This window comes from Phodopus roborovskii, unplaced genomic scaffold (genome assembly GCF_943737965.1).
Source record: "Phodopus roborovskii unplaced genomic scaffold, PHOROB, whole genome shotgun sequence".
Taxonomy (NCBI): Eukaryota; Metazoa; Chordata; class Mammalia; order Rodentia; family Cricetidae; genus Phodopus; species Phodopus roborovskii.
Window position 1 is genome coordinate 22,159,723 of NW_026126447.1, and position 6,813 is coordinate 22,166,535.

The 6,813-nt window shown below is 38.9% G+C and overlaps 2 pseudogenes; both read right to left on the reverse strand.

The window, feature by feature from the left end:
* Positions 1 to 934: 934 nt before the first annotated feature.
* On the reverse strand, positions 935 to 1,571 carry LOC127224800 (interferon alpha-9-like; annotated as a pseudogene).
* A 3,033-nt stretch (positions 1,572 to 4,604) lies between these two features.
* On the reverse strand, positions 4,605 to 5,183 carry LOC127224843 (interferon alpha-12-like; annotated as a pseudogene).
* Between the last annotated feature and the right edge of the window lie 1,630 nt (positions 5,184 to 6,813).

Consider the following 6,813-nt stretch of genomic DNA (forward strand, 5'->3'; position numbering starts at 1 on the left):
CACAACGTGATGACTGAACATACAGAAGCATGAGATAAGCAGGAGAAATGGAAAGACAGGATTTTACCAGCCATGAATAAGAAGCATGAGATGAGTTTATCTGCTCATCTGAACCCAATACAATGTCACCTGCACCAAGAATACTTTGTACCTGGATCATGTATATAATACTTACTGCAGAATTCCAGTTTAAACATTAAAACTTTTTAATAGAAATTGTAGTGATATATTATTAATAACTTGTTAAAGCTTATCTGAGGATGCAGAAAGCAAAGTCAGCTACAAGCCATAGACGTCAGGCATAGATCTTTAATCCCAACAGCCAGAAACTAGGAGGTGGTGGTACACAACTTTAATCCAACTCAGTATTAAGAGATAAATAGATCTCCATGAGTCTAAGACCACCGAGAACTACACAAGGGTGAATTCATATAAAATAGAATTATAGCTCACACCTTTAATTCCAACATTAGAGAAGTATATAAGATAGAAGCAAGGTCTCAATGAGGCATTCATTCTCCAGCCACATGGAGGAGAGGCAGCAGTTTGAGACTTGGTGAAGAGTTCGTACACGGATCAACCCTTTTAGCGTGAGCTAGAGGTGAGAGAGCTGCTTTGCTTTTCTGATATTCAGCTTGAAGTTTGAACCAAAATATCAGTCTCTGGGCCATGTATTTTTAATGTTACAAGAAATACAAAATGAAGAAAGAAAATCTGATTGATTTAGTAAAAATTTATAGAAAAAATAAATCTGTAATATATTACGCCACAAAATAAATTACATTACATAAATAGAAAATAAATAAATTAATTACTAAATATGATTGGATGGAGAACAAGTGCATTCATATACCTACATGAGCATTGCTTATAGCTGCTGAAACATCTAGTCAGGATAATAGAGTTCAAGACAAAATGAGTGAGAATTTTGAGGCTACAGAATCTGAGCATTGAGGTCCAGTCTCCTAGCCCAGTATAATCCTCTCCACTTTGGCTCAGGACTTAACTCCTTTTCCTCACACAATCTTGCCAGCAAGGTGTCTGAGGAAGTCAGGGCTCTCCAGACTTCTGCTCTGACCACCTCCCAGGCACAGGGGCTGTGGTTCTTCTCTCTCAGAGAAGTATTTCCCTGTGGAAGTATTTCCTCACAGCCACCAGGGAGTCTTCCTGGCTCAGGGAAGTTCCTGGTCCCCTACCTGCTGCATCAGACAGGCTTGCAGGTCATTGAGCTGCTGGTGGAGGCCAGTGCAGAAGGTGTCTAGGAGGGCTGTCTCCCAAGCAGCAGATGAGTCATTTGAGCTGAAGAGGATGAGGACCTGCTGGGTTAGCTCCTGTAGGACAAGAATGGCTTGAGCCTTCTGGATGTGCTGGGCATCCACCTTCTCCAAAGGGAATGCAAATTCCTTTCTGTCCTTCAGGCAGGAGAGATGGGAGAGTCTTCTTATTTGTGCCAGAAGTGTCAAGGTTCCCTTGTTCCTGAAGTTATGAGTCTGAGGCAGGTCACATCCCAGAGAGGTTGACCAGTAGTTCATCACCAACAGGATTATCAGGAAAGCACAGGGTCTGGCCATTGTGGTTCTTGCAGTTGCTTCTGCTCCTCTGGTCTCTGTGGCCCTGAAACTTTCTCTTTATGGTATCCAAAGACCACGCTGTGTGCATCTATTTTAAATAGGGAAAAACACTAGTTTGTATTTTCTGAATTCCCACCAACTACTTTCCCATGTTCTTTTCACGTTCTTTCCGTCACTCTCTGCTAGTGTCTGTCTTTTTCTCCAGTCATTTTTGTTTTCATAATTTCTCTACTTTCACTGCTCCCCTCAGAGAAGCTTCTTTAGATTTTATATTATTGATAAATTATCAATGATTTTTATAGCACAGATATATCTTACATGTGTGAAATTAATTACTCACATGTAAAGAATGAAAACTTTCATCTAATATTTGTGCTAAAAAGATCTTGAATTTAATTGTGCAATGGAATTTTGTGGGTCATATGTATTTCCTCATATAGTTATTGAAATTAGTATGTAAATTTTGTTGGAAAATATTTTAAGTGTACTCTAATGATATTGGATGCAATGATCAGAATCTTATATAAGTTTATTTAAATTAAAAAAAATGAATCATATGCCATGGTTTGTTTATATCCATGGTAGGCCTGCCTTTGGTGAATGGAAAGGGAGGAGTAGTGGATTTTGGGGTAGGTTCAAAGGGAGATGTTAGGGAGGGCTTCGTAGGAGAACAGTGAGGGGAAACTGTAATCTGGATGTAAAATAAATAAATAAAGAGATATTCATTTAGCTTTTTCTGGTTGTCTTAGGTTGGATTAATATTAAATTTTATGAAAAAACAAGTTTTGTTTGTGGTGTATATTAAATATTTATTTAATGATTGTTCAAGGGTCATTATGGCACAATCAGTAAAGAACTTCCTGGTGAAGATTGACGCTGATCCCCCGAAAGCATGGTACGTATGGAAAACTGATTCCTCTGAGGTGTTCTCTCACACCACGTGCTTGCTATGAAAAGAACTTGGTGTCACACTCACACAAATACACATACATGAAATAAATCAAAAGAAATGAAGTGATATCATCAATCTGGGAAGCAATAGCAACAGTGTTACTAATGTTCAAATTCTGAGTTTGAAATCAATGAAATAAAACTGTGGGCAACTTTGAAAGTAATCTAAATATTTAATGCAATCCTAGTCAAAACCTCAATAAACCTCTCAACAGCATCAATATAACATGCTATGAAAACAGAAAGCCTCTAGAAAGCAGGACTTTAAAGACTAAGAGCAATGACAATGGTGTTGCAATGACTAATTTTTTAATTACACTCTGCTTCTCACAGAAGATAAGTGCATCTCTCAGTCCTCAGAAAAGCTCCTTCTAGCAGTAGATGGCTGGACACAGGCACTGAAAAATGGTCAATGTACAGAGAATGGGTAACTGAGAACTGATCAGTGTGCCTTTCCAGCTCCCAGGAGTCAGGGATCATAATACAAGTGGTCTCAGGAACATAACAATGTCCAGACACAGTTTATGACTATGGAAAACAGTGGTTTTGGATTCAATAGAGTATTTTGATGTACACGTTGATAGCCGCTCTGACCGCATGCACAAAGTCTGAATATGATCAAAACAGACAAAATCCCAGTTTAAAGCAGGGAGGATGCCATGAAATCCACCCCTACCTGAGGAACTATTTGCAACTGGTGGCTGCTTGGAGATGGAAATTCAGTTATCCTCAGTCAAGGGATTCCTGAGAGGTTTCCCATGTTCCACTAGATGGCAGTGTACCCATGCACAACTGGCAGCAATAGGCATACTCAAGGTTAAAAAGAAAAGATTAAAAAATGAAATCAAGAGGGATTGCAGTGTGGGTTTTAGAGGAATTTTGCTTCCCCTGTTATGTTTATTCCATGGGATATTTTTGAGACTATTATGAGTGGAGATTTTTTTGGATAATACTAAGGTCAACTTGGCACCAGATATCATTATCATGTTCGAAGAAGGGTTTCTTATTAAGGAAGGTAGCTTTATAGAATCTCTCTGTAGACAAGTCACTAAATCAACTTAATAACCCATAGGAGTGAGAAGCTCATGGTGGGTGATCTGACCCATGGGCGTTGGTCCTGAACAGCATAGATGCAGGCTGAGCTCATGAGCCATCAAAGCAGTTGGCAGTGCTCCTCCATGAGGTCTGTTTTAGCCCCTGACTTCAGAATTCTGCCCCATTTAAGATTCTGCCATAGAAATCATCAAGACATGGCTGATATCACAAATATTCAATGTTTCCCAGTGGCAGATAGGAAGGCCTCTCAGTGTGTGTGTGTGTGTGTGTGTGTGTGTGCGTGTGTGTGCCATATTTTATCTTGGTTTTAAGATCTCATTCATTTTTGGAATCCATGTGGGTTAATATGATAGAAGTTGAGAGTAAAATGTCAGTTATCAGAGAACAGAGAAGTCAGAGGGAGATACAGTCTAGGAATACTTGATCAAGAATACTAAGCCACAATGTGTCACAAGTAAGATGTTCTGGCTCGATTCTGTATAGCATGCTGTCTATACACACAGAGGAATTCTGTATAATGGAGAGGAGTAATATGTTACCATCAATAAAGAAAAACTATGAGATGGCTGTGTCATCTCATGCCTTAACTCTATGAAGTGACATTGCATTCACTATTATATACTACTGAGTACACATGTGTAAACTATATGGTGAGAGAATGAGTTTAAAAGCACAAATCTAGAGGCTAACAAATAAGATCAAACAAGAATATTAAATTTATAGAATAGAAGAAATAAATGAACAATAAAGTTTTGATATAAAAAATAAAAAATTCCATGGTATTATAAAATAACCATAGTTATGTAAATATTGAACCAATGAGAAACACTATATATAAATAAATAATAGATGTGAATGAAAAACATTGTCTGAGAGATCAACACAATATAACACAATATTAGGGTAAATACACAGGCAAATTGAGACAATGACATCAAGATAAAAGGAATCTTGGAGAAGGTGGAATCTGCCCAGTGAGGTACAGTGTCCTAGTCTGGAAGAGTCCAGTCTACTTTGGCTCAGGACTTAATCCTTCTCTTCACTCAATTTTGCCAGCAAGGTGGCTGAGGAAGTCAGGGCTCTCCAGGCTTCTGCTCTGACCACCTCCCAGGCACAGGGGCTGTGGTTCTTCTCTCTCAGGTAGACAGTGATCCTGTGGAAGTATTTCCTCACAGCCACCAGGGAGTCTTCCTGGCTCAGGGGAGGTTCCTGCTCCCCACCTGCTGCATCAGACAGGCTTGCAGGTCATTGAGCTGCTGGTGGAGGCCAGTGCAGAAGGTGCCTAGCAGAGCTGTCTCCCAAGCAGTAGATCAGTCCTTTGAGCTGAAGAGGATGAGGACCTGCTGGGTCAGCTCCTGTAGGACAAGGATGGCTTGAGCCTTCTGGATGTGCTGGGCATCCACTTTCTCCAGAGGGAATGCAAAGTCCTTTCTGTCCTTCAGGCAGGAGACAGGGGAGAAGGGAGAGTCTCCTCATTTGTGCCAGGAGTGTCAGGGTTCCCTTGTTCCTGAGATCATGAGTCTGAGGCAGGTCACATCCCAGAGAGCAGGTTGACCAGTAGTTCATCACCACCAGGGCCACCAGGAAAGCACAGGGCCTGGGCATTGTGGATGTTGCAGCAGCCACTGGTCCCCTGGCTTGTGTGGTCCTGAACCTTCCCCTCTAGGTTCTCTGAAGACTATGATGTGTGCATGTATCTTATATAAGGGAAAACACTAATATTATTTTCTAAATGCCTTCCCCCTTATTTCCAATTATTTTACACTCTCTTAACTATTTTCTTTCTGTGTTTGAGCATTTGTTCTAAACCCCTTTGATTTTCTTTTGGCTTCCCCTTTCCCTGTTTCCCTCAAAAGTTGTTTTGTTGGTTTTCTTTTTCTAAATAGAATTATCATTAGCTGTTACACCAAGGATTTGCATTATTAGTTTGCCCCCTTATTGTGAAGACAAAATTTTCTCTTAAAATTCCTGAGTTACTGAGTTTCATTTCATAATTATTTTGTTTTAGTTATATCATTTACTTAAATATTTAATTCATAATGTATGGTATGATCCAAAATTTTCTAACTTAAAAATGTTGATGTAGAGGTGTATTTTAATATTTCCTAACATTTAAACTAATAAAATTGAATTCTTGAAATTACATGCATAATTTGTAAAATAAGTGTATATAAAAGGTTACTTTAAACATCACAGTTAATTAGTTATTTAATGGATGGTTGTAGAAAACAGCTTTCTAGTCAGTGTTGATGAACTGAGTCTGATTCTTTGATCCCATGATTGAGACAGAGAACTTACTCCTGTAATTTGGCCTCACACTACCATATACAATGAGAGGTAATCTTTTGCATGCACAACACATCCTCAGACACATACTCACACACATAGATATACACACTTTCTCATTTTACTTGCACATAAATACATAAATACAGATACATGGACACACAGTCTCACACACATACACACACACAGTATATGTATATATTATATATACATATACATGTATACATATATATTGTGTGTGTGCATATATACATAAGCAAATTCATACACATGATCAGACACATATCATCCCATTCACATACAACCCAGATACACACTCACACAAAATGCACACACACATACACACAGACACAAACAGTGGTATATTATTTATGATATATTAAATTTTGACTGAGGATTCAGGAAAGAAAAGAGAGCCTCAAGCTATAGAGGTCAAACAGTTGGGATACACTCCTTTAATCCCAGCAACCAGAAGCTAGGAGGTGGTGCTGTACACCTTTAATCCTAGGACTCAGGATTAAGAAATAGAGAGATCTCTGTGAAGTCAAGGCCACCCATTTATACACAAGATTGAATCAGTCTAAAAGAGAATTTTAACTCACACTTTAATCCAAGCTCTAAAGGGGTATAAAAGACCGGGGCAAGTATTCAGGAGAAGCATTTAATTTCCAGCCACATTGAAGATAGTAGAGGTAATCATTCTCCAGCCAGGCTCAGGAAAGGTTATAGTCTGAGACTTGATGAGAGCTCCTAGAGACAGAATCATCCCTTAAAGTCTGAAGTAGAGGTAAGAGCTAATGGCCATCTGCTTTGCTTTTCTGAACTTCAGCTTAAAGCTTGAAATCCAATATAACTCTATGGGTCTTTTATTAATTCATGTTACACACATACACACACACACACACACACACACACACTCATAGATGCATAGGTAGAAAAACACAGACAG